At 40.7% G+C, this 27552-nt stretch overlaps 1 long non-coding RNA gene across 1 annotated transcript; it reads left to right on the forward strand.

The window, feature by feature from the left end:
- Positions 1-1536: 1536 nt before the first annotated feature.
- Positions 1537-27552, forward strand: LOC123653127. Its single transcript, XR_006742762.1, has 2 exons — positions 1537-1838; positions 27447-27552. It is a non-coding gene; the product is annotated as an uncharacterized LOC123653127 (long non-coding RNA).

The following is a 27552-nucleotide window of genomic DNA, read 5'->3' on the forward strand; positions in this document are numbered from 1 at the left end:
ATTACCTAAAATAAATCTGTAGAGTTTAGGAGAGTGCTAAGAATCAACTATCATCACTAATACTATCTAGCAAATGCCAATCAAGGGGCAATGGAAACCTGTTAGAAGCAACTTAGCTCTTTTATGGCAAAAAACATCCAGGATGGCCAAGAGGGATGGAACTGGAGAAATGGGAATAGATTAAGAAGGCTGAAGCTATACTCTGCCTATTTAAAGATAAAGTTTTGCCATTTCCCTGGAAGTAAGATGAAGGATTTTAGAGTCAGACTCCTTGGATCAACTCCTGCTTTATTTACCCTTCCCCAGCTATTTACACACAAACTATTGTTATCTCTGTATTTTTGAACAACTAACTGCCAACAATAATAGTCCTCATCTTTTGTGGTGGCTGTGATAAGTACCTACTAAATAGCTGTTATGGTTAATCAAGTTAATATTTACAGATAAAGTGATTTCAGTAGTGTCTGGCACATAGCTATTATTATTACTACCTTAGCTGTAACTATTGTTGAGAAAATCTAAAGAATTAAAAATGCTTTAAACCTTCTGGCTGCTACACAAATAAAAATGCTGATAAAACTATATTGGTTATGATGCTTTCACCAGCAAACTAAAAAACAAAAACAAAACCAAACACAAACAAACACCCCCCCCCCACACACACAGAAAAACTTCAATAAAACAAGCTAAACCTATGAAGAGATTTATTATTGCCCATAACAGTAAGTCCATAGATGTCAAAATCAGGACTCCAGTGCCATTACCTAGGGCTGTGTCCTAAGAGTGTGCTGTCTTTGTCTTCACAATGATTCACTCATGCTCACAGGATTGCTACTGTTTGAAGCCAGGTGTTGCTCTTTTGCTGCAGTCTGAATGTTGGTGTCGCCCCAAAATTCATATGTTGAAAACCTCACCTTGACCATGCTGATGCCTTAACTTTACCTTCCCAGACTCCATCACTGTTGTGTACAAAGCACCCAGTCTGTGGTATTATGTTATAGCAGCCCAAACAGACATCTTCCACCTAATTGGTCATCTTAAGTCAGGTGCCTACTGCTTAAGTAAATACCATGAAGATTGCCTTCACCCTGGGTGTCTGAACTGGTTCTTGGCAAATGCGATATTGTAATTAGTTTAGAGTAATCAAGATCAAAGCCCTGCCCTAGCAAGTTTGGCTCAGTGGATAGAGTATCGGACTAAAGCAGTGGTCGGCAAACTCATTAGTCAACACAGCCAAATATCAATAGTACAACAATTGAAATTTCTTTTGAAAATTTTGAGAGCCAAATTTTTTTTTTTTTAACTTAAACTACTTCTAACACCACTTCTTCAAAATAGACTCGCCCAGGCCATGGTATTTTGTGGAAGAGCCACACTCAAGGGGCCAAAGAGCTGCAGGTGGCTGGCAAGCTGCAGTTTGCTGACCACAGGACTAAAGGGTCTGAGTTCGATTCCAGTCAAAGGCATGTACCTTGGTTGCAGGCTCAATCCCTCAATCCCTGGTTCTGGTCAGGGCAAATACAGGAGGCAACCAATCAATGTGTCTCACGTCAATGTTTCTCTCTCTGTCTCTTCCCCTCCTTTCCACTCTCTCTACAAAAAGAGTCAATGGAAAAATATCCTGAGGTGAGGATTAACAACAACAACAAAGATTCAGGCCCTGAAACTTGGGAGTGAGTCCGATGCTGTCTTAGAGTCCCAGCATGAAGCAGATGACATATTAAAACTAATTAAATAGCCTGACTGATGTAGCTCAGTGTTTGAGTTTCAACCTATGAACCAGGAGGTCTGTGGGGTCAGGGCACATGCCCAGGTTTTGGGCTTGATCACCAGTAAGGGTTATGCAAGAGGCAGCTGATCAATGACTTTATCTCATCATTGATGTTCTTCTCTTTCTCTCCTTTCCTCTGAAATCAATAAAAATATACATTTGGAAAAACTAGTAACATAAAGAGAATTTACTAAAGGGACTATAAAGTTGTGGCAGAGTTTGGGTAACTCAACAAGGGACTGTGCAGGCCAGAAGAAGCAACAAGGAGTCATTATTACCATCCTCACTGTGAGGACCGGGAGCTTCTCCAAGAAGGTGCACACAGAGCATCAGAGGGAGAGGGCTGCCACAGAAGATCTCTGTTCACTTCCAGATACCTGCTGACAACTGCAATTAATTAGCAACAAAGGAAGCCAGCAAAATACCGCCCCCCCCCCCAGCCATACTTTTTTACCACTTGCTGAAAACCACAGAGGAAGGGCATCATTAATACCATTGGTATCTCCCCAGCCCCAGGTCAGACACCTAGACCCTGGTCAGGGTGCAGAAAAAGAAAGATGCATTTGGAGAAGCAAATGAAATGATATCACGCCTGGGCCACACAGGGGAGAGGAGTTGTATCTAAACAAGATGGTGTCCTGGTGGGAAAGAAGGAGGAAAGGGATGCTAGATAGATACCTAACAAGATCCACCCCCAGTATCTTCATTCTAAAGAAAAGCATTCTGTTTCTTTTTCAAATATCAATGGTCTAAAGTTGCAGACATCTCTTATTTGTAAGTAAAATCCAATCCATCCTCAAGAAGTTAACACAGGCTGAACTGCCACCACTTGATGAGGGATTCAGGGAAAGGAGGTGTCCAGATCTTTCAGGGAAAAGTGAAGAAATCCATCCCCATGAGGGATTGCAAAGGGAAGTGGCTGTTCCCTGGACAAAGCCAAAGAGGACAGCCTAATGAGGCCGAAGCCCGTTATGTGGTGTAATTTACTGAATCGCGTTGGCGGCCTTGCAATGTTTCAAGGCAATTTTTTTTTTTTTTGGTAATACATGATTAGTAGGGAAAGATTTGGATGTTGCCATTTTCCAAAGAAAACTTGACTACATTTAGCAATTGAGAAAAATGTTCTCCTTGGAAAGTCTCATATTTCTATGCAAAGTGGTATCCTCAGTCAGAGTTTACACAAGGTATTATTGCCTAATGCATGAGGATCACTAATTAGTTCTGAACTAAATGTCAAGATAAACAAACACAATCCCGAAAGGACTTCAAGAAGCTCTCTAATTAAGTGGCACCATCCGAGGCAAAGAGAATCTAGCCCTGTGGTTCTCCATACTGGCTGCACATTAAAACTATGTGGGGGAGCTTAAAAAAAAAAAAAAGAACCCTCTACATCCAGACTTCACTCCATAGCAATCAAAAAAATGTTCAGTGAGGTCTAGGCATGGGTACTTTTGAAAATCTTTCCAAGAAATTCTAACATTCCACCAGGGTTGAGAATCTCTGGCTTGTAAGATACTTATGTCACTGATGGATGCAGCATGTTGAAATCAAATGGATCAGTTTCTTTGCTGATTAACTCATTAGTTCAATCCAAGAAGCCATCCTGGCACTTGGAGCCTGTGGTTTTGTTTTGCTGTGTCTATCAATCAGATATTGAGCAGCACAATGGAAGGGTTAGAAATGGGACTCTGAGGTCAGGCTGTTGGGGTCAAGTTCTGAGTCCCCTCGTGGGCTATGTGATTTGGGGAAAGTCACTTAACCCTTTGGATGAATAGTTTCATGATCTGTAAAATGGGGGTAATGAGAGAAATTATAAGATAGATTGTATTGAAGATTAACTTGGAATTAACTTCATGCCTAGAAAGGTCTTAATGTAGTGCCTAGGACAGAGTGAACTCTCAGTAAATGTGAGCTATTAATTGTCTAGATTTTAGCCAACGGGGAGTCTCCCTATGTTCTGCTCACATGGCTGTGTAGAGTTCTCTTTGGCATGGGGATGAGGAGATGAGCAAGTTCAAATAGCTGGACCTGTGACCCCTTCCAGCTTGGATTCTATGGGTCTATGAGATGCTTTGGAGTCACCATACGTGAAAGACAATGACATTAACAACAAGTAGAAAACTACTACTATTTCAGCCAATGAAAGCCAGTATTTATTGAGTGTGCCAGGCACTAGGTTAGGCACTTTACAGCTTCTCTTCATTTAATCACCATAAAAATAAAACCGATCATTTGCTTTGCTAATGAAAATAGAAAATATTCCCCACTTTACTGATGGGGATCCTTTGGCCCAAAAATGATGAATAACTTTCCTAAAATATTCCAGCTAATAGCTGAGTGAGTTAGGGTTCAAACTAGGTCTCTCTGGCTTCAGGGAATGTTTGGTCAACGGGGCCATGTTGCCTGTCCTTAACAACATTCCTCAGTGTTGGGGCTGATGTAACTGCTTCTCTTGGAGAAAGAGAAAACAAAATCCTTGCTGAACAAATGGGGCCACTTCCCAGGGATGGATCTTCCTTAACTAACTTATTTTTTTTCTTGGAAAACACAGATTTAGAATACTGTGTTTTCTAATTCAGAAAACATTAATGTTGGCCCAATGTCCCCACTTGAGGGGGGTGGGGTGGGGCAGGGAAAGGGGAATCACAATGACTTTGCTGCCCTGCCAGTGGCAGGAAGAATCAGGTTCTTAGTGGTTATAAATTAACTCACATTAACATCTTAGACATGGAATGTGAATAGCTCTCCACTGCTAATCACCTCCTCCTGCTGAACCCAATGAGAGTGAGTCCTCAGAGGAGCATTCAAGGCAGATTTGGCCTTTCTTTCCCCAAAACAATACCTGCTAGCCCATTTTGCAGGATAACAAAAAATTCCATGGGGAAATCATTCTCTTCCCAGGGAAAGTTCTGGATCCAGGAACACTGCCCCAGCCTAAATCCAGCACAGACATCTGTACTCCAGACCCAAATTGTCCAGCAGGTGGCGATGTGTCCGCTGGGCTCCCATCAAGGAATATAAAGTGAGAAAATTGTCTTTTCATGGGGATAGTGCAGAGCCTTAGTTCTTATTGCTCACTCTCCCTGCTAGTATATGTTTTATACTTAGTATTTAATAGAGCTCTTCTAAAAATCATTTTAAAGCATATTAACATAATATGTTCTAGATCCATCCATGTTGTTGTAGATAGATGGTAAGCTTTTATTCTGTTTGTGGCTGAGACATTCTGTTGTAGGTATGTACAGCATTTTCTTTATCCAATCATTTTTTGATGGACATTTGGGCTGCTTCCATATCTTGACTAGTGTAAATAATGCTAATACAAAATAACATTGCACATACTAGTAAACTGTAACTAAAAACTAAAAACTAAAAAAAAAAAAAAATACCCTCCCCTCCCCCCCAGTATGAAACACATCTTAATGGGAAAATTGTTTGTTTACTTACTCTTTTTTGTATTTAAATAATATTTTTATGTGTGCTTTTGTACATTCATGTACTATCACAGTAATCTAAAATAATTTCTCACAGGTTTATTAAGACAACAGACATGGAATTTTTCTTCCAAATTAAATTAAGAGAGGTATAAATTAAGGAAATTTAATAAAAGTTGCTGTGTCTTTCTGGTATTTTTGGGTAAAGAAGACAACCATTGGGTTTAAAGTAAAGAAATAGTGGCCTTGACCTTATTTGTGAGTTGCTTTCTCATGTTCACATGAACATGTTAGGCTAATATGTTTATTACTCTTTTTTAAAGTTTATTTTTTTTTATTGTTTTCAGTATTACAGTATTACTATTTTCCTTCCACTTCCCTCCTCCACACACTCAAATACACCTATGGAGAGCTTGGCTCTTAGATTTTAGGTTTGTGATCAAGATCCTTCTGTCCACCTGGGGGCAGCAGATCCTTATCTACAGAAGCATCTCAAAGGAAACAACTGGCTTTTCAAGCCTCCCCCCCACCCCCTCCAGAGGGGTTAATCCTCATGATTTTTTAAAATATTTTTTCTTTATTGATTAAGGTATTATATGTTTTCAAGCTTCTTAAGCTTTGGGAGTAGTGTTTCCTAAATGGTTAACTTCATAAATATTAATACTAAAATATTATATTTGAAGAGAGGATTCCACATTCAAATAAGTTTGAACTTGGCTTAAGCAAAGTTAAAAGTGACCTTCCTGCAGGAATTCTCAGAATCTGTAATATGCTTTCATGATACAAAATCAACATTAGGGCATGCTCACACTGCCTGGCCCTGAGCTGTGTGTGTTACCTGCAAGTTAATAGTAGCAGGTAGGCCTGTTACTATTCTCCAGCTCACAGATGAAGAAACAGGCACATAGCTCAGTTTCAAATGTAGGCCACACAGCCACAGAACTTACATATTTGACCATTACACTATAATGCTTTCCCATGTGAGACTCCAAGAGGGGATTGTAATAGTCAGTGTTTTCCAAATATATTTGGTTTTGGTGCTCTTTTGCTCTTCTGGTTGACACAGAAGACTAGTGTTTAATAGAGCACATTATATGAAATACTTCCATAATGTGATGATAAATGTCATTCCTTTTTTATTTTTTACTGTTTTTTTGTTGTTAATTCTCACCCGAGGATTTTTTCCATCAATTTTTAATGAAAAGGAAGGAAAGAAGGAAGGAAGAAAGAAAAAAGAAAGGGAAAAAACATACAAATATGCAGTAGAGAAGACTAAAAGTCTACCGGCTTCCACAGGGAAGCTAAATATAGTGTGGAATGTTCTGGAAAAATACAGAAATGCTCACCTCTTCTTGAGAATCCAAAAATAAGACTGAGATTCTAAATAATGTTGAAGAATTAGACTGAAGTACAAGTGGTGCTTCTGGCTAACCCAAGGATTTTTTTTAGATTGAAGTTCAAGCAGCTAAGGAATCTTTTTTCCCCTCCCCCCCATATATTTTATTGATTTTTTACAGAGAGAAAGAGAGAGGGATAGAGAGTTAGAAACATCGATGAGATGAGAGAGAATCATCGATCAGCTGCCTCTTGCACACCCCCTATTGAGGATGTGCCTGCAACCAAGGTACATGCCCTTGACAGGAATTGAACCTGGGATCTCTCAGTCTGCAGGTCGATGCTCTATCCACTGAACCAAACCGGTTTTGGTGGATCATCTTTTAAGAGGCCAGACACCAGATAAGCCTGGTGGTTAATTTAAGCAGGATTTTCTAAACTTTAATCATTTATATGCTAACTTCATGATTTTTTTTTCCTATCAGGATAACACTGCTATTATTTATCTACCAGTGGCCCAGTGAATGAAATTCATGGGGGGGGGGGGGTAAGGGGGTGTTTCCCTCAGCCTCCTGTCTCTGCATCCTCTCCAATTGGGGACCCCTTGGGGGATGTCTGACTGCTAGTTAAAGCCTGATCGCTCTAGAAACCTGGGACCACTGGCTCCTAACCACTCATCTGCCTGCCTGCCTGATCACCTCTAACTGCCTCTGCCTGCCTGATCTCGCCCCCAGCTGCCCTCCTCTGCCAGCCAATTTGGGTCTGATTGATCAGTTTCTATGCCAGTCAGTGTCTCTGGGCCTAGCAACAGGGCTTTATCAGAAAGTCAGGGCTGATCAGCAGCCACTGTGGAGGCCTGGAGAGAAATGGGGAGGGCACCTCAGGCCCCCTGGGACTGATAGAAATGCGAGGGTAGCATGGAGGTGGTGTCTGTACTTGTGATCACTTGCACACTTTGTTTTATACCACAGCATGTGGCAGTGGCTGTGAAGGGCAGAGCTGAAGCAGTGCACAGCTGTTGCCATGGCAACCTAGGACTCAGTTCCTCCCTTCAGGCCTCCCCAGAAACAGCTCGGGGAGGGTGCCTCAGGCCCTTAGCTCTGAGAGGGCACCTCAGGGCAGCAGCTGTGAAGGGTGCCAGGGCAATCCAGCTCTGACTGCAGGACTGACTTCCTGTTGGTCAGCCTTCAGTCGAGATTGGTCGTTACAACCCTGGGCTTTTATTAATAATAAATATATAGGATTATTTCCTATAAATTGTCTTACACATTTGTATAAATTTATCTTTTAAAAGCTTAATATCTTAGAAGTCATGGTTGAGAAGAGATAATTTTTTCTAATTATAAATTTAAAAATAAAGAAATAATTGTCTGTGTTCCACCTAAAACTAGTATGTGTACCATTCTTTGGAAATGCTTTTCTATATAATAAAGATATACCAGTGTTGTGAAAAAAAATGGCAGAATTGAGGCTGAATTAAAGAAGGTGGAAATAAATTTGAAAAATAAGATTAACAGTAAGAGATGAAATATATCTATCACTTCCTTCAGGAACAATTTCAAAACCTTTTCATAGGTTGTTCTAAAAATATCAGTTGTTCACCCTGACTGGATGTTCAGTAGGCTAGAGCATCATCTCATACACCTAAAGGTTGCAGCTTCAATTCCTAATCAGGGCATATACTTAGGTTGCCAGTTCAATACCCTATTAGGGAGCATACAGGAGGCAATTTGTTGATGTTTCTCACATCAATGTTTCTCTCTCTCTTCCTCTCTCTCTCTCTCTCTTTCCCTTCTTCTCTCTCTAAAATCAATTTAAAAATATCCCAGGGTGAGGACTAAAAAAATAATCAAAACTAAAATAATAAAAACTCCAGTTCTTTTTTAAAAAAAATTCAGTGATTATCTACTTTAATTTAATAAACAGGTTATCTTTTTCTTAGTTCTGCTGATAAAAGCAATAAAAATGTCAATTGTGTTTGATATAAAATTGTCAAACCAAATGAATGATCATTTGTGGAATATTTTACTAGAATTTATGGCAATTTATATGGTAGCTTTATGGTACTTTAGAAATCAATTTTGAATTATTAAAAACTTACCTTTTATTCTAACATGTTAACAATATATTAATATACTCAAAGCCCACTTCATCAATTCACATATTACTCATGGCACCAAATATTCTTCCATATTGAGTTGTGAAACACGGATAAGTAAACTTGTTCCAACAACCTATGAACCAGCAGGTTATTTGATAAAAACAAGAGACATTCTCTGTAGCAATAGCATACAATAAAATTTTCTATGATGATAGAAAAGTTCTATATCTGCATGTATAACAGGTAGCTATTGACTTGGAATTGGCATAACCAAAGCCCAAAGCATGAGTAATGATAGTCACATGCAAATCATCTAATGGAATAATTACAACTTTACCTGAATAATGTATGCATTTTGAATTATTTTCTCTCTGGACCCCAAATAGATAGAACAAAAGCTAATCTGATTATTTTCAAAATCACATACCTGTCTCTCTCAATAATGTCATTTTCAGGTTTTCTAATAGGTTTATATTCTATTTATTATCTTTATTGTCATTTGGTAGCAGTAAAAAAATTGCAAAAGCAACTTGAGTTCATTCATTTGAAAAAGTATTTGAAAACCTATTCTTGGCAGGATCTGGGGATGCCATACTAAATAAAATAGACATGGTCCCTGCCTTCATACTTAGATTCCAGCTGAGTAAGGCTTGTTGGTGTTGTAAAGCTTTATCAGAGAGACAACAGCCTCATGAGAGCATTGCTTGGTAATCCAGAAACTAAGGCACACAGAAATCCTTACACATCTGTACTTAACTCTAGTACCCATGTAGGAAGAAACCAAACTAAACCAGAAAATGAGAATCAATTTGCAAAATGTGTTTTCTCTCTTCTGTTTTCTAAGAAATGATCCCTTTCTAAGTAGATTACATGCCCCAGGAGATCTTAACTTGGTGAACTCCCTCCCTCCCTCCCTCCCTCCCTCCCTCCCTCCCTCCCTCCCTCCCTCCCTTCCTTCCTTCCTTCCTTCCTTCCTTCCTTCCTTCCTTCCTTCCTTCCTTCCTTCCTTCCTTCCCTCTCTTCCTCTCTTCCTCCCCTCCTTGAAATTTGTGAAGAGACTTTTAAAATCATCACGAATGCATTTTTTTTTGTTTTGTTTAACTTTTGTTGATGTATTTTTTTGTTGATGAAGCTATGCAGGTTTAGGAAATTTGTTGCTCTATAATTCCATTGGAATTTTTTTAAATATATATTTTATTGATTTTTGTACAGAGTGGAAGGGAGAGAGACAGAGAGTTTGAAACATCAATGAGAGAGAGTAATCAATCAGCTGCCTCCTGCACACCCCCTACTGGGGATATGCCCACAACCAAGGTACATGCCCTTGATGGGAATCTAACCCGGGTCCCCTCAGTCCCCAAGCCGACGCTCTATCCACTGAGCCAAACCGGTCCCGGCTCCATTGGAATTTTTAAATCAACTGAATAGGGAAGCCAAGGATTGAATCTAATTAAACATTTATTCTCCATCACAAATGGATAATCTTAAATGATCAAAGAGAGCCAGCCGTATACCTCTGTGATACTAGTCAATTTCATGTGCTGGACCAGTGATTTTCAAACTTTTTCATCTCATGGCCCACATAAACTAATTACTGAAATCTGATATTTTTTGCTGATCTGACAAAAATAGCCTGGGGTGTGATGACTCACCATGACCTGCCCTAATAGGAATTTATGATGAGTCATCTGTGAAGTTATTTTCCATAGAACCTCTTTTTTTCATTCACACAACCTTTTGGTTTCTTTGCCTTTTGAACTTTTTTCTAAATACATTAATCCAAAATAGTGGGTGTAAAATATGTAGTATGTTCCAAGTACTAAGCACCAGGCACTGTCCTAGGTGCTGAGGAATCCATGGTGGGAAAATCAGACAGCCCTTGTCCTAAGTGTGCTCAAGGTTTATCTCAGAAAAGGGCAAACAAGAATTTAATTTCAGCTCTGCCACTAACAAGCTGTGTAAGGCAGTTCACTTCTATAGATTTATATTTTCTTATTTTAACTGCTAGTTAAGCACAGCCCTTCTAGAAGCACCAAGGGTCTTAGTGGTGGGGTACCATCTACACTGACATTTCATTGGTGCTTGTGCCCTTGTCTCTTTACCAGTCAAATCTTGTGTAATTCAAAGCTAGTCTATGCCAGACCAGTGAAAAGGTTGTCTTCACATGGCCCCACCCAAGGAACTCTGGGGCCAATTACATCAGCCTTTCCTCAAATTTTTTTTTCCTCCAAATTAGCTCATATGTGATCTGGCTATGTGAGAGGGTAACATCTATGACCTCATGGATGTGATGGCTCCAGCAGAACCTCCAGGGAACTGAGAATCCCACTGCAATATTTTTAAGGGCTTATAAAGGGGTGGGGGCAGGGTGTCCCTCTGCAGTGCTACCTGCACATACAAAAACAAAAACAAAAACAAAACATATTCCCACAGTAAAAAAGATTCACTTCCAGGTGGCCGTGTGGCCCACTGGTTGAGCATTGACTTAGGAACCAGGAGGTCATGGTTCAATTCCTGGTCAGGGCTCATAAAAGGGTTGTGGGCTTGGTCCCCAGTAGGGGACAGGCAGGAGGAAGCCAGTCAATGATTCTTATCATTGTTGTTTCTAACTCTCCCTCTCCCTTCCTCTCTCTAAAGTCAATAAAAATATTTTTAGAAAATTAGTCACTTCAAAAACTAATTATGATGGTACACTAGTGGGATAGAGATAGAATGGTGCCTGTGGAAAACGGTGATATTTGTAGACATTAAGTGTTGGGGAGCACATGTGAATTGGTTGGAAAGTTTGTAAGGAGGACATTCCGAGAAAAGAGAAATGTGAGGAAGGCCGCCTGCCCTGTTTATCGGAATTCTGACTTAGGGGAGTGCCAAAGGTAGTGCCCTTAATTATTCCTTGACCTTTTTAAATAAGTCTGTGTATTTGCAGATCCCTCCTCCCCCTAGTATTTACTGGAATCCTCATATTTAATCTCTGGGTTTCCTTGCTTAAAGGACATTACAAACACATGTGTTCTTCCAATATTACTTACCCTACTGATTGTATCTAGAAGTTAAACTTTATTTCAAACTGCTGTTACAATAAAAGCCTAATGAGGCAGGCAATTGTGGTTGTCTGGTTCCTTTATCCAGGCAGTACCTTAGCCCTCTCTTTCATAGCAAATGTTGTGTCAGAGTAATTTCATTCATCAGTGCTCAGGGTCTACTGGTCAGCCCCAGCAATTAAAGGAGAATATGCATTCTTCTAATTACAAGTCTAACCTATTCTAGCAAATTCTGAAGGGAGCGTTTTTATGAACATTTAGGTTTAACCTCAGGTCGATCTTCCATTACTAAATTAGTCCAGAATACATACTCTGGGCTACATATAGGGAATGATAATCATAGTTAATAATATTAATATTAGTTGATTTAACTAGTATATTTTGAGCTACTACTATGTGCTTGGCATTATGGATAAATGAAGGAGTATACTTAGAAAATTGATGAATATTCTGTTGAAACCCTCCCCTGAGCCTTCCCATAAGATTCCCGCCTTCAAGAGATATATTAAAGCCTTAAGACAATGGGCCCAGCTTGAGTTCTCCCTCTGGGGAGCAGGTCCCTCATTCCCTTCCCCTTCCTCTTCCTCCACAGGCATGCATCTCCTAAACTCAAAAGGACCCCATGAGACTTGCAGCCAGGAGAGCAATGAAAGTTTGTTCAGGCTAATCCCTTGCATTTATCCCCCAGGACTCCTTTTCTATGACTTCTCAGAGAACTAAGGCAGCCCAGCCTAGGCTCACCTGTTATTTCTTCTGTGCTAATCCATTTCTTATTTTATTGCCTCAAGCTTTAATAAATGTTCTCTCCTACTCACCTGGACTCCTGTTGTGAAATTTTTCCTGTACAAAGTTGAAAATCCACACATTACCGGCTGGTGTTAAGCAGACCCGCCAAGGCAGGTCCCCATTCTGGTAACATGAGTTCTGAAATGTATTGGAAATCTCTAGAGACAGAGCTTGGTGTTAAGAACTGATTCCCATAAAAATTAGATGAAGAACCCCTGAGACATGTGCCCAAGATGTTTAGGCCTGAAAGTATATTGAAACATGGGTGGAATTTGTCCTCGTTGTGGTGTGGGAAGGCGAGCCTCTCCGAGGCACTCAGGCCATCGACCCTATTTCTCTCTTTCTGAAGAGAACTAGATATGGAGGGGGTGGCTGTTCATTTCACCCACCCTGACTAAGAAAATGTGCACAATAGAAAGACATCCATTACCCCGGGCTGGCCATCGCCTCCTTAGCAACAACAGCCGTGTACACACTCACACACAAACACTGCACCAAAACAGGCAAAGGTCACTCTCTCTGGGCACTTCCAAGAATGATCTCAATTTTTCATAAAACAATGTTTATAAATGAGATAGAATCCTGGAGCAGTCCGGGAATAGAAATAACCATTTTATGAGGCTTCCTGCCATTACATTATTACTTGTTTGCTTCAAATGAGCAAAATACAATGTGCAGCCCACCCCTTCCAGAGCCAAACAGATCTATTTGCAAAGGCTCCAGGCAAGCACATCTGAATGGGAAGGTATATTTGGTACTAGTGGGGCTTTTATTCATGACCTTTTCAAGACAGAGGATATGCCCTATTCATCCTTTATCTCAGCACCTAGCACAGTTCTTAGCACAACATAAGCATTTAAGAAATTATTTTGATGAAAAAAATAAACTGATGAACAAAATACTGCAGATCCAGAGACACAGAAGCATGGAACAAACCGTGGAATCGCAGAGGGAATGGGGGTGGGGGTGGAGAGGGCTGGAAGAGATCAACCAAAGAACTTGTATGCATATATGGATAACCCATGGACACAGACAATAAGGTGGTAAAGGCCTGGGATAGCGGGTGGGGGTGGGCTAGAAGAGGTCAGTGAGGGAGGAGAAAGAGGGGGAGGGAAAGGGGCCATATGTAATACTTTCAATGATAAAGATTTAAAAGAAAAAATAAATTATTTAGATTTTTGAATGAGTGAACTTGTGACTGGATCAATGAATGAAAGAATGGATGAATAATCTGATACACTTCTGAGCCCTCGTTATATGTCAGAGCTTTAGATGTGAAAGGCATCAAAGAAGTGTTCCATGTTCTTCAACCCTTTTCCAGCTCTTATTGGCATTTCCTTTGGTCCCTTAGGGCCTCCATGCTGCTCGCTATAGCCGCGGACACAGGCTGCTCTCCAACCCACACTCCACACTCCAGAATTTACTTTCCCTCTTTACCTATAAAAATCCCCATTACTTCAGCCCTCAGGAATGTAACTGGTTGGCATGAAGAAAAGCACTTGATAAACTAAGTGCTTTAGCTGAGGTCCCTCAGAGGCAGACCCCAGGGCAAGGATTCAAGTTCACGTGCTTTATTTGGAAAGAGAGGTTTAAGGGAAGACAGCCAGTAAAGGGTATGTTATTAAGCTATGGGCAACTAGACCTTATGGAAACTCTGAAAAATGGTGTGGGGAATATGCTACCTGACTTCAAGATATCCAGCCTGGAGGGAAAGGAGCTGGGATTGTAGACACCATCTCATCAGTGGTTGAGGTGTGTTGATTCTTAAGCACTTCATGGTTTCTTTGCACTTGGGGTGCAGTCACTATGGAAAACAGAATGGAGTTTTCTCAAAAAAATTAAAATGAAACTCCCATTTGACCCAGTAATCCCAGTTCTAGGAATATATGTCAAGAAATCAAAAACACCAATCAGAAAGAATATATGCACCCCTATGCTCATAGCTTCACAATTTACAATAGCTAAGATTTGGAAATAGCCTAAATGCCCATTAACAGATGAGTGGATTAAAAAACTGTGGTATATCTATACAATGGAATTCTAAGCTGCTGTAGAAAAGAAGAAATTCTTACCATTTGCAACAGCATGGCTGGAACTGGAGAATATTTTTACTAAGTCAAATAATCCAGTGGGAGAAAGATAAATATCACATGATCTCACTCATTTGTGGAATATAATGCACAACATAAACTGATGAGCAAAAATAGATCCAGAGGCATAGAAGCATTGAGTAGACCATCAAACCTCAGAGGGAAGGTTGGGGAGGGTGAGGAAGAGTAAGAGATCAATCAAAGAACTTGTATGCATGCATATAAGCATAACCAATGGACACAGACAATAGGGGGTGAAGGACTGTGTTGAGGGGCAGGATGGGCTGGGAGAGGTCAATGGAGGGAAAAGGATACAATGTAATACTTTCAACAATAAAGAATTTACAAAAAAAACATATCAAATATCGGTCCTTCCTAAACTATTGCTCTATGCTCTCTATGAGGGTGGTATTAGTCAGATAATCCAATCCATGATATTTGTGGTGGGTTTACTATTAGTACTATTATTGTTATTATTACTAAAATACATTTTTTTGATAATGATGGATAGCACTTTATTTTTGCAGACAGTTTTGTGGCCTCAAAACATTAATAATAATGTTTTATTATTAATTTCCTAAAGGGGGAACTAAGACTCAGATTAATTAAGAGATTTGTCCAGGATCATCCAACCAATTAGTGGTAGAGCTGGAAATAAAATTCAAGTCTCTCGGTTTCCAGTTTATCCTTTTTTCAGTACATATCTCACAGTTGGGAGGAAAAGCCTACGAAAGTCCCTGAGTAAAAAAGCTTGAGGAAGATGGATGATCCAAGAAAAAGGACTGACTCCATGGTGTGTCTCAATGTGACCTAGACAGACTTTTAGTTCTTCCCAGCAGAATACCCATCCAAGAAGACCAAGGGGCTGGGTCACGTTTGGTCTGATTTCTGAGTTTTAAAGAAACTCAGAAAAATAAATATTTATTTATTTCCAAACAAACCAGTCTTGGTTCACAATCAGGGCTGCCATCTCTGGGTATGTTTGGCACCCCAGGTGGTAGATTATATGATAGGCATGTACCTTTATATATTTATCATTAAAACTTCCTGACAGATGGCAGTAAAATATCTTGCTCTAACAAAACCAATGTATCATGATAATTTTCTAAAAGATGGAAGCTAAGAGTCTGGAGGAGAAGAGATCTTTTTTTTCTAATTCACTCAAAGCCAAATAGTGTCATGGGCACAATCTAGTGTCGAGATAAATGGTAGATGTAGAATAGAAATGTGGGCCTGGCTGGTGTGGTTCAGTGGTTGAGCATTGACCTATGAACCAAGAATTTGATTCCAGGGCAGGGCACATGCCTGTGTTGTAGGCTCAATTCCAGGTAGGGGGTGTGCAGAAGTCAGCCAATCAATGAATCTTTTTCATTATTAATGTTTCTATTTCTCACTTCCTCTCTGAAATCAATAAAAATGTATTTAAACATAATAGAAATTTGTCTTTCATTTTTTCACTTGTTGATTTATTTATAGTTCATTCATTCATGCATTCTGTATTAATTTAAAAACCAAGTCTTTGGAGGATAGTTTGTGCTAGACATTCTACCTGACACTGGGTTGCTCGAGACCAAATTCCTGCTGTCAGACCACTCAGTTTGTGGAAGAATCAGACACGTAAATAAATTACCTTGTAGCAGTGTAGGGTTTCATGAGAACCCAGAGGCAGGAAACGTAACCCAGCCTTGCATGGGAGTAGACACATGGAAGAAAAGGGAGAGTGAAAGTCATTTTCCTTTGCAAGTGGCATGAGGGTATTCAAGGCTGAAGGAGCAGCCTGTGCAAACCCCTGGAGGTAATAGACTGTGTCCTCAGCACTGACATTGGCTAATTGAAATCTAATAGGCAGGCACCATCATTCTTCCTGCTCAACAGATGAGGAAAAAAAGGCACAGAGAGATGGGTAACTTGCTCAAAGTTATACCGCTGATGAAGAACTGACCTAGCACTGACCTGACTTTCCACTGGTCGGTGGACCCCGCCCTCTGTGTCTGAACCCAGTTTGGTCCCTGGGTGTGAGTTCAGGGGTGCCTCAGTGCCTAGGGTGCTCTGATTCAGGGCCGGCTGTAAGAACGTAAGTTCTATCTCTTCTTTAGCTCTAGCTGGTGACGCTACCTTTTCTTCTGGTTGCTTCCCGAAATCCACTGCCCAGGCCCCCAAGGGGCATATACCTAACACACTGTGGGCATCCCAGGAAATGACTCATCTTTCCCATTCCACATCTGGACTGACTCCAGAGACATTTTCCAGAAGTTGCTTTGTCAATTTTAAGACTCAATTTCCATCCGCTTGTTTTGTTGCTATGAGGCTCTTCTTCCTAAGTGTTGAGTGATGGGAAGGGTGCACCTGGAAACTGAATTCCAGATGTTTGAGGGCTCTGGTTCAGATTGGTTTCAGTTAATCACGAGCTTCTCTACCGTGTTATTGTCTTAGTTCAGCTCCAAAACAGCTGGAAGAAATGCATACATTTCAAACAATCTGTTACATGCTCTCTCAGAACTTATGGTCTATTGGGTCAAAGTCAAAATTTATCCTATAGGGAATATTAGAGTAAATTAAATGAAAACAGCTGAAAAATAACTCATTCTGTAAGCGTCATTAAGTGTAGTAGCCCATTAAAATCATGTGCTAATTCTTGCCACTGTACATAGCATTTGATGGAATGAGCAGAAAGCACTATTTTTTCTCTCTCTCTCTATCTTGGGTTCAACAATTATTTAACCATTAGTTGAAAATACTCAACTATTAAAATACCAGATCATTGCACACACAAGTTATAAAATATGTTTTAGCAAACACTATAGTATTTCCATGCAAAACATAGCAAAAAGATCTCAATAAAATGTCCCTTCTGAAAACCAGTTCATGTGGGTTTTGCTATTGATCTTGGCGGGCAAAGACCTGTCTGTTACTTTGGTTCATTTGTTGTATGCATGAGTTCCCTTGTTGGATAGGCAGCTGATATGGTGGAAAGGGTACTGGCCTGGGAAGCAGGAGGGTGTAAAGGAAAACTCAATGTTACTGTTACCCAACCCTTTACTTTGGGTACCCTGGTTTCTTATCTAAAATGGATTGGACTCTATGATCTCTGAAGACACTCATTCACCCAATTCCATGGTGAATGTGTCTATTCAGCTATGGAATTTTCATGGTGAAACAAGACCAAAGCTTGGATACTGGTATAAACAGACAGGCAAGCCTCCAGGAATTGTGCATTTTATTTTAACCAGGGCTTCAAAAACTTGCCATAGACAGTCTATAGGTGAATAGGCATGGATGTGTCTCATTAGCAGAATTTATAAAAACAGGTAATGAACTGGGTTTGAGCAGTGGACTCCAGTTTGCAACCCCTGAGGTGATGACTATAATAGAGGGTTTAGGTGACAGTGTGGACAGAGCTGTGGCCTATCTCATGGAAAGACCACATGAACCTGCTCCAGGCCCACCTTGCAAAGGCCAACAAAGCCGCTCCCCTATTCTGCCTCCGAGTGACCAGAGAACAGGCCTGTGTGTGCTCCTCCCTCAGGAATAAGAGAGTTAAGGAGGCAGGGGCAGCCACGACAGTTCTTTCTAGGGAAACTATTTGGACTTGGGACTTTGCTCTGCCACACAGCTGGAGTTCATTACTGCTGAAGTTTTTTAAGTTGAAAAGTTTTATTTAGGCCCCTGCGAAGGTTTTCTCAGGCCAGGAGTGAAAGCCTGTGCTCACAGTGCAGCTGACGCAGCCAGGAGTGTCATCAGCCTGGCCCCTCGGCCACCACTCCTTGACCCTGCTGGCCCTCCTGCTTACCCTCAGCCATCTTGCCTCTTTCCTCTTTTCCTTCTAGCCTCTTCCATAAGCAGTCCATCTGCACAGATCCTCTCTGGCACATGGGGCTGCCCAGTGTCAGCAATAAGGAAAATTCCATAGCCGAATAGACACATTCATCTTAGTGTTCGCTGGGATCCAAGAATGCTAATATTTTAGGTGGACTCTAGAATCCCTTACCCAGAGCTGTGGGTACAGACACAGAGGGCAGGGTCCACAGACCAACAAGACTCAGGTCAGTGTACGTACTGAAAATCAAGTGGAAAAAACAGATTATTTTTTTCTTATTTCAGGTTGATTTAGAAAAAGGAGTCAGAGCAGTGGTTTGCCTGATGTGAATGATGGTAAACTTCTTAGTTAACTAAAACCAATGAATGAGCAATCGCCCTTAACCAGGCACCTTCTCTACCTTTTCTCTTCTCTTCTCTTCTCTTCTCTTCTCTCTTCTCTTCTCTTCTCTTCTCTTCTCTTCTCTTTCTCTTCTCTTCTCTCCTTCCTCTTCTCCTTCTCTTCTCTTCTCTTCTCTTCTCTTCTCTTCTCTTCTCTTCTCTTCTCTTCTCTTCTCTTCTCTTCTCTTCTCTTCTCCTCCCCTCCCTTTCTCTCCTCCTCCCCTCCCTTTCTCTCCTTTCCCTCCCCTCTTTTTCTCTTTTCTTCCAGGCCTTGATAAACAACATTCTTAGTGAACCTCCTGCTGTATGTTTTCTGGGATCTGGCTATAGGCCTGCCCAGTGCCTGTTGGGTAGAATGGCAGTGACTGAGTTCAGAGTGACCCCCTTTAGCACTGCAGGTTCAGATTGAGTTGATGTCCCCATCCTATGTGTCACCAAAGCAAGGATGGGTACCCCACAAGCCTAATAGGGTTACCTATAGGACTCTAGACACAGGGTTTCTTTGGTGAACCTCCTATTTCATCGGAATACTGCTAAAAGGAGCAGCCCTTTCTCTGAGCACTGTGTTAACAATCTACTAACTTCAGATAACTGGGGATAAGCCTGGTCAAGTTAGTAGTCCTTTCGAAAGTTCAAGGGTGCATAAGGCTAGAGTAGAAACAGGGCACAGAAGAGAGGCAAAGATTTGGGTCTGAGTTCTCACCAAATGCATTCAGCATGCAGTATGTAAATCTGGAGTCAACCAACCCAAACGTACCAGAGTTAGAAAGGAGATAATAGCAGTTATATTAGTGGGTAGAAAGGTCAGGGCACTTCGCATGTGCCCTGACCTAGAATCCAACCAATGACCTACAGAAGAGAAAGAGAATGATGACTAACATTCCCGGAGTCCTCACAATGTGTCAGGTACTGTGCTAACTGCTTTCCAAACATTATGGGGGGCCAATCCAGCTGTTCCCAGTTTACAGATGAGGCAACTGAGGCTCAGAGGGATGGAATGGCTTGCTCAGTGCCATGTGGTTTCCACGCATCAGAACCAGGGCTAGGGCCAAGAGTAGTTTTTTAACACTGGTTGCAAAACTTGTGTCCCCTGATTGCCACGCTCTGGGTGGACAGGAGAAAGGGTGCCCGAGTTTGGGCCAGAACCTGGCTTCTACCTGACGCTCTGCCACCCAGGAGCAGAGTAAACTCCACAGCAGGCTGTGTTCTAGGTGCCAGGGAAACTGCAGTGAATGAGAGATCTCCCCACGTGGGGCTTCTTTTCCTGTTGGGAGAGACAGAAATAAACACGAAATGCCTCTGTGGATACAGTAACTGCAGAGAGGGTTGGGTGTAATGAAAAACTTAAAAGAGGGTTAGGGAATCACAGAGGGAAGGGATCTGAAGTTCAGGCTGTTCAGGAACGACCTCTCTGAGGAGGTGACATTTGGAATGAGGACTTATTGGGAGTGAGCCAGGTGAAGGTCTGGCAGATGTCAGAGGAGCAGGGGAGCACTTGGCATGTCCCTAAATGCTGCCAAAGCCCAGTGCGGGAGCGAATAATTGTCCGGGTGCCAGGGCCAGAAGCCTGCACAGGAGAGGTGGCGTTCAATTGGACTCTGTCTTAGAGGATGGATTGCGTTCACTGGGAAGAGGGCCTTTGAGGCTTGGGGCTTGGTGAGGGCAGCAGGGAACAGAATAGGCAGGCACAGAAGCCTGGAAGCGTATTATCAGTATTATCACATAGAGTGGTGTATGGGGTGAGTGGGAACCCCATCTCTCCTTAGGAGTGGTAATATCTGACTTAAATTCACACCAAAGAATACACTAGTGGCCTTAGCTTAATTGAAAGCACTTTATTTCTTTCTTTAAGAGAAAGAGGAAGGGAGAGGGATACAGAGATAGAAACATCGATGAGAGAAAAACATCATTGATCAGCTGCCTCCTGCACAATCCCCTCCTACTGGGGATTGAGCCTGAATTCCAGCATGTGCCCTGACCTAGAATCCAACCAATGACCTCATGGTTGTGGGTCAGTGCTCAACTACTGAGTCAGACCATCCAGGCTAAATGAAAACACTTTTTGATAAAGAACAGCATCTTGAGTATTTTGTAGTGTGTGTGTGTGTGTGTGTGTGTGTGTGTGTGTGTGTGTGAGAGAAGTGGGAGAAGGCAATGAAGTGTTAGAGAAGAAAGGGAAGCCCAGAGGTGACATAACCAAGTGACCATCTTCCCAAGTTGTTCTGGTGAGAGCAGTGCAGCCCTTGTCTGGGCTCCGGCTGCAGGCCAGGAGGCCATTGTGCACACAGTTGTGCCTTGTCTGGCGCAATTGGAGATTGTGAGGGAACTCAACCTCATGAGCTTAGGCCTTGAAGAATTCGCAGTTTTCCCCTCTGCAAGGTCTCTTAAAAGTCATTCAACTGTCTCCTCCTACAGAAAGGAAAACTGAAGCTCTGAAAACGAAGCAACTTGCTCAGTATCTCAGAGCCCAGCTTTTGGTCTCTTCCCAACTCCACCCCCACCCCAGTCCTAATACTCCTCCATGCTGCTTATTACCCAAACTGCAGGTTCATTGTTGAAAACAGTTGTTTTTTAGTCTTTTTCCTTCCAAAGCACACGTGGCGAGTGTCACTTACATTTTTGACAGATGCCTTGGGATGTGCCAAGACCAAGCACTGAGAGACAGACAAGCCCATTGTGGGTTATGTATAATATAAGGGTGATTCTCAGCGGAAACTCAGACTCCACCCCTTCCACACTCCAGTAAGCACATTGCTATGCAAATGAGTGAGAGGGAGGCTGTTATAGAAAGGGCCAGTTTGGAAAATTATTAATTCTCTTTTCCTTTGCATTCTAATTGCCGCCTTCCTAATTTCTCCTGTCTGCAGATGGAGATGCTGAGCCCTGTACTGGGAAAAATAAGAGCAAAGCACATTGTTATTTTCAAAATAATACCCTCATCTCACTGTCTTCTAAGTAAACTTCATGCCCATAAATAACTTTCACTCACTCGAAAGGACCATTCTATTCAGGTTGGCTGGGCTTGGTCATTTCTTTCTACCCTACAGCCCTTCAATCCTGCAAGCATGTTGCTAGCTTCTGATACTAATCATTCTTTGACCTGGGCAGTGCCCTCGGGGAGAATTGTCCATTTCATTCTTTGCTAACTTGCTTCCTCCTGTTCCCCTAGTGAAAAGGCCCAACCGGCTTCTGCTACTGGTTCATTTAACCCACCTATTATAGAAAAGACCTGTTTGCTATTGACTCCACATTTACCCCAGTTGGGAACAGAAGGAAGCTTCAAAAAAAAATCTCAACTCCACGCCACCTTCAGCCCAGCCACATGGCCCTATCCTATTTACTTTGACATGGACATGCCTCTGGATGGTATGGGGAAGTCTGTGACATGGCATCTTCCCAGAACCTCAAATGGGGCAAGAGATCTCCTCTATCTCTACTTTCTCTTTGCCCTGAGATTGCTGTCTGGGTATATATGGAGTGAGATACGCCTTTTATTTTGGTCACATTCTATTGCTATGAATTGGCAAGCTCCTGTCACATGGAGGAGGGATATTCACCATCCTACAGGGGAAGTCTTACAGCTGGGTCTTCCAGAAACACCCCCATGCTAAAAGGGAGACAAAGGAATTTGAAAACCTTCTGAATAAAAACTCCAATTTAATGTCTCTCTTGCTCTGAAATCTTATTTTAAATGAACATCACCCTCCTCTTTAATAGTGGACTCCTTTGTAATATCTTCATGTCTCTACAAATGGATGACCATGACCGGGTCAAGTAGAGTAAGGGTCAAGTATGTAGAAGGAAAAAAGTGAAACATTAAATTTTTAAAAAATTATTCTCTCGTTCGTTATTATAAAAAATGATCTTGAACTTCACTACATTAGCTGTTATCAGTGACAAACTATCTGTTAACTGATAATGGATAGCAATGTAAATGACACACCAGGGGAATGTATCACAACAGTTTATAGTCTAGCCTTGTAAATCGCATAGACTTCCCAGTTATCTCAATACATGAAGCAAAGTTTTCAATAATAAATGATGTCTACAACTTTCTAACACGCATGAGAAGTTGGTGAGTGTTGGATCTCTGATGACTCTGAATCAACATTCAGAGCCGTAGTTGCTATTGTATCTATTGCAGTGAATGCTGTAAGGACAGAAGACTGAGCTGGAAGGGTGTGTGACCCTGGATACTCCCTGCAAAAAAATCCTTTCCCTCCCATGAAATTATTTATGTCACTTGGTGTTTTGTATTTTATCACTTCGGCGTTTTTTTTTTTGTTTTTTTTTTTTGTAAGATAAAAAGTGTCTGTCTAATGAAAAGGTCTTGTTACTTTGGTTCTAGTTAATCTAATGTTGCTGAAATTCCAAAATTTGAAGCGAACCTCCTGTACTTTGCTTACGAAAGCTGGTCTGTGTTATTGCTCAAAGTCTGGCCATAGAATAAGCCTGCTTTAAAAGTGTTGGAAGTCCCAGGGCCAGCTCCAGAAAAAGTTGGGCAGAAAGCCCTGTTGTCATCTTTGATTCTTAATATTCATAAAGCGCACTTCAGTGCTGCTTAATTTCAGCTTTCATAACACAGGCACTCCAAAGTGTCCCCAGGTCCATTGATAATCTCAGGGTTTTTGTTTTTAGATTTTCTTCTCTCTGATTATCCTGCTTTATTCCAAAGGGGAGCTTGAGGAAGAGGGGCAGCTAGCTGTTTCTGGCTGTGAATTTGATTTGATCATTTCTATAAAAGACAGACTTCAGGTGTCTGGGTTTGCTAACTTGCAGATTTCCTGTCCCATCAGCTTTTTCCTCCATGTCTTGGGGGATCTGATGGGTAGAGCCGTCAGGGACTGTGCTGGGTTCTCCCTTTTGTAAGTGTTCCTTGGCTGTAGGTAAAGAACACCACTGGGCAAGGCTAGGCCTAGGAGAAATTTCAAGTGGACAGACTTCCTGCATTCTAAAAATACCTGAGATTTTGGCTGTCTACAGGAAAGGGAGATTTCCTCTGAAGACCATTCAGACTTGGGATGAATATTCCCTTTCTTGACACTGCCCACCTTGAGCCACCAGGAGGAATACAATATTCTATTTTGTAATGTACAGAGATACCATCTGTAATTTAACAGGGAGTGTATGTTTATTACCCATCTATTTTCCTGTATAAATGTTGGGATTTTGCAATAAATGGTTCTTGAATGCTAACTCTATGCCAGCACTCTTTCTAGGCTGAAGGTTCTGATCCCCTTATAATCTTAAAAATTATTGGGGACCCCAAAGAGCTTTTATCTAGCAATATTTATCCATTTACAGATTAGAATTAAGAAATTAAAAATATTGATCACTTAATTTTAAATTAACAATAAATCTACATAGTAACACTAACATTTATAAATGTTATAAAATAGCTTTATTTTATTTTTTAAAAAGTGAGAAAAATGACATTGTTTCACATTGTTGCAAATTTTTTTAATATCAGGCTTTATTCAATAGCTGGATTGTGATACTCTGCATTCAATATGTTATATGTTTTGATTAAAGTATAGAAAGAAAATCTGTTTCTCATATAGCTATGAAGTTTGAAAAGGAGAAGTATTTTAATAGCCTTTTTTAGATAATTGTGGATAATCTTCTTTGATGCTTAAATAAAACTTTATCAGTAAATTCTTAAAAGTTGCAATTAGAAATTTGAAACCATATCAATGAACTCTTTTAAATTAAAATCTACTGGTCTACTAGTATCTTTCACTTGGAATGGATTCTTTAACCATTCATAATTTTGTAACTTCATGCATTGTTTACTGGGAAAATGATAGATCACTGAGTTATTTAGAGTCTAAAAGTCACCACACTACCTTTTTAAAAAAGAAATTCTCACTGGAGGGTATTTTTTTACTGACCCTAGAGAGAGAAAAAGGAGGAGGGAGAGGGAAAGGAAGATAGAGAGAAAATTATTGATATGAGAGAGAACTAAGATCCAGGAATCAAATCCAATATCTTTTAGTGCACAGGACAGTGCTCCAACCAACTGAACCATACTCTCCAACGTGCACCCTTTTCTTAAGAAGTCAGTAGATGTGGGCTTTCCCAGGAAATGGAAATGACTTTTGCACAAGGCAATTCCCTTTCCTGGGGAGGGACTTGGCTGTAATCCATCAACAGCTTACAATTTTGGTTGGAGGAAGGGGAGCCTTGGTGCTAATAGGAATCTGGGTACCACACCACAACATCTACCATGCTTAGCCTCTCTGATTTTTCTTTTCCTTATTTATAAGTAAGATAAAGATCAGAACAGTTGAGTGACTCAATTATAGTAATGTATAAGAAAGGACTTTATTAACAATATGAGTATACAATAGTGATTGTTGATCTTACAGAGAATTTATGTGACTTTAGTGCATCTACCACGAACCCTATATAATATTTGAACCTAATATTAGTTTTTTTCCATAGCTACCCCTCCATATAGCTAACCTTTCCTACATGACTATAAATAATATTTGTCACATCCTGTTTTTCTCCTCTAGAGATCACTATCATGCATAAATGAACCATGTTCCTATGTTAGCAGATAAAGAATTTACCTTATCTTACAGGAAATTATTCTTTTGCTTTTCATTCATTGCTGTCTCTCTTATACATTTAGAAAAGTAGTCTAGGAAATTCTTGGGAGAAAGGAAAGAATTCTATAATAGAATAATTTTGGGCAATAGATTTTTATGCAAAGTTTACTTACTCCAAGATTTCTTGGAGCCTTTAATAAATTAATTATCTTGTGACCTCTAAGGATGAATTATACTACAAGGCACAAGACTGCCGAGAACCAATTCCAACATGTCATATAATTACAAGAGTTTCATCAAAAGATTGGTGAAGCTTGGGAGCTCAACAAGGGTTGAGTCAAATGTAGTTTACCTGTTGGAATGACTGAAGGGCATTTCCCCAAACCTGAATAGGATTGTTTGCTGCCAGACAGCTCAGGGCATTTTATTGCCTCCTGTTGGCCAAACACCTGGACACCTGTAGGCTATTCCTCAAACTGACAATGCTTCTGTAAACCTACCCTTTGAAACTATATTCTTTGCAATGTATGCCTCCACCTTGCCTTAGGACAAATTGTGTTAATAAATAGCACGGGGGTCCTAGACAAGGGAAAGTCTTCTAGCTCCTTTAACTGAAGATCCTCTGACCCCAATGCCTTTCAAAATTATCTTTCATCTTTGGACTCCTTCTTGAATCTATGCATCAGTCCCTTTCTCCAGATTGCTGAACCCTCTGTAATGCTGGGACAAGAACCCTGGCACAAGACCATGCATAATGCAAGAATGCATAGATTTTTCAACCAGTGAAAAAGCTGACTTTGAGTCATTTTGCCTAAAATGGGGGAAAAGTAATTCTAGGGCTCAATGTATCTCCACATGTAAGGAAATGGGATAAGAAATGAAAGACATTTTTGGTTTTATGACCCATAAAATTAATCATCTGTCTGCTGACCTTTTATGAAAATGAGATTGTGGAGAGAAAACCAGACTAGGAGTCCCAGACCTGAGTTGAAGTCTTGATTTTGTCATGGCATGACGCACCTCTTGGGCAAGCCATTTCCTCTATCTGGACCTGTTTCCTGCTTAGTTCCAGGTGGAGGTTGGCACCTCTCAGCTTCAACAGTCCATATGCTCTGGCTCCATGTCATTCTTATCTTCTTAAACACAAACTTCCCTATTTCTTGCAAGACCAAGACCAAAGTTTTTCAACTGTTGTTCCAGGCCATCTATTTTTTGATTCCATCCTTTCCAGCCACCTTTTAAGCTCACTTATTTCTCCAATGGCAGGTCTGCATTCCTGCTGCTTATACACATCCAGTTCACATGCAAGGCCAGCCCCAGTATCACCTCCCTCTGAGTCCTTCTTGATTACTTTTCCAGGAATAATTTCTCCTTTAACGTTGATGATCATTGTTGTGTTTTGGCTCTATCCATTTACTGTAGAATACTCTTAGTTTTTCTTTCCCATCTAAATGTTTACCTCCACAAAATACACTGGTAAGATACACAGGATAATTTTAATTATTTTTTTAAATTTTAGGACATGGTAATGAAAAGAACATAGTGGAAGTTTGTTAACTAGTTTTTTGTTTTTTGTTTTTAAATTTAAACACTGGACTTCTCCAACCATTTTCATGGACACATAAGCAATCCAGCTCATTTCCCTTAGATTGAAGATTTCTATTTGTCTGTAGCCACAGTGATAAATGCATTCATAAATTCTTACTTGGGCCAATGTAACAACAGTGGATTTATTTATTAGACAGGTTTCCTTGAGGAAGGGCAAGGAGGCCAGTGTGGCATCAAGAGTGTGGTTGTGGCTATGGAATGGTGACAAGTCACTCAGCTAACGTGGTCTCTTTAGATGCCTGCTCTTGACATTCATGCTAACATTTCCTTATTACATCTAAGTGTTCTGTGTATTTCCATAGTACTCACCAATGTTTCACGAGCATAATCTTATTCACTTCTTATAATCATCCCCTGCAGTAGGAACTAAATTACAAATTAGAAAGAGATATTTAATTAGCTTCCCATGGTCACACAGAGAGTACCCAACAGAACTTGTATTTAAACCAGGACTTTTGCCAGCTGGTGTGGCTCAACGGTTGAGTGTAAACCTATGAACCAAGAGGTCACAGTTCCAATTTCCATTCAGGGCATGTGTGCAGGAAGAAGTCGATAAATGATTCTCTCTCATCACTGATGTTTATATATCTCTTTGCCTCTCCCTTTCTCTCTCTGAAATCAATAAAAACATATTA

The sequence above is a fragment of the Pipistrellus kuhlii genome, unplaced genomic scaffold, assembly GCF_014108245.1.
Source record: "Pipistrellus kuhlii isolate mPipKuh1 unplaced genomic scaffold, mPipKuh1.p scaffold_m20_p_3, whole genome shotgun sequence".
In the NCBI taxonomy this organism is placed as follows: domain Eukaryota; kingdom Metazoa; phylum Chordata; class Mammalia; order Chiroptera; family Vespertilionidae; genus Pipistrellus; species Pipistrellus kuhlii.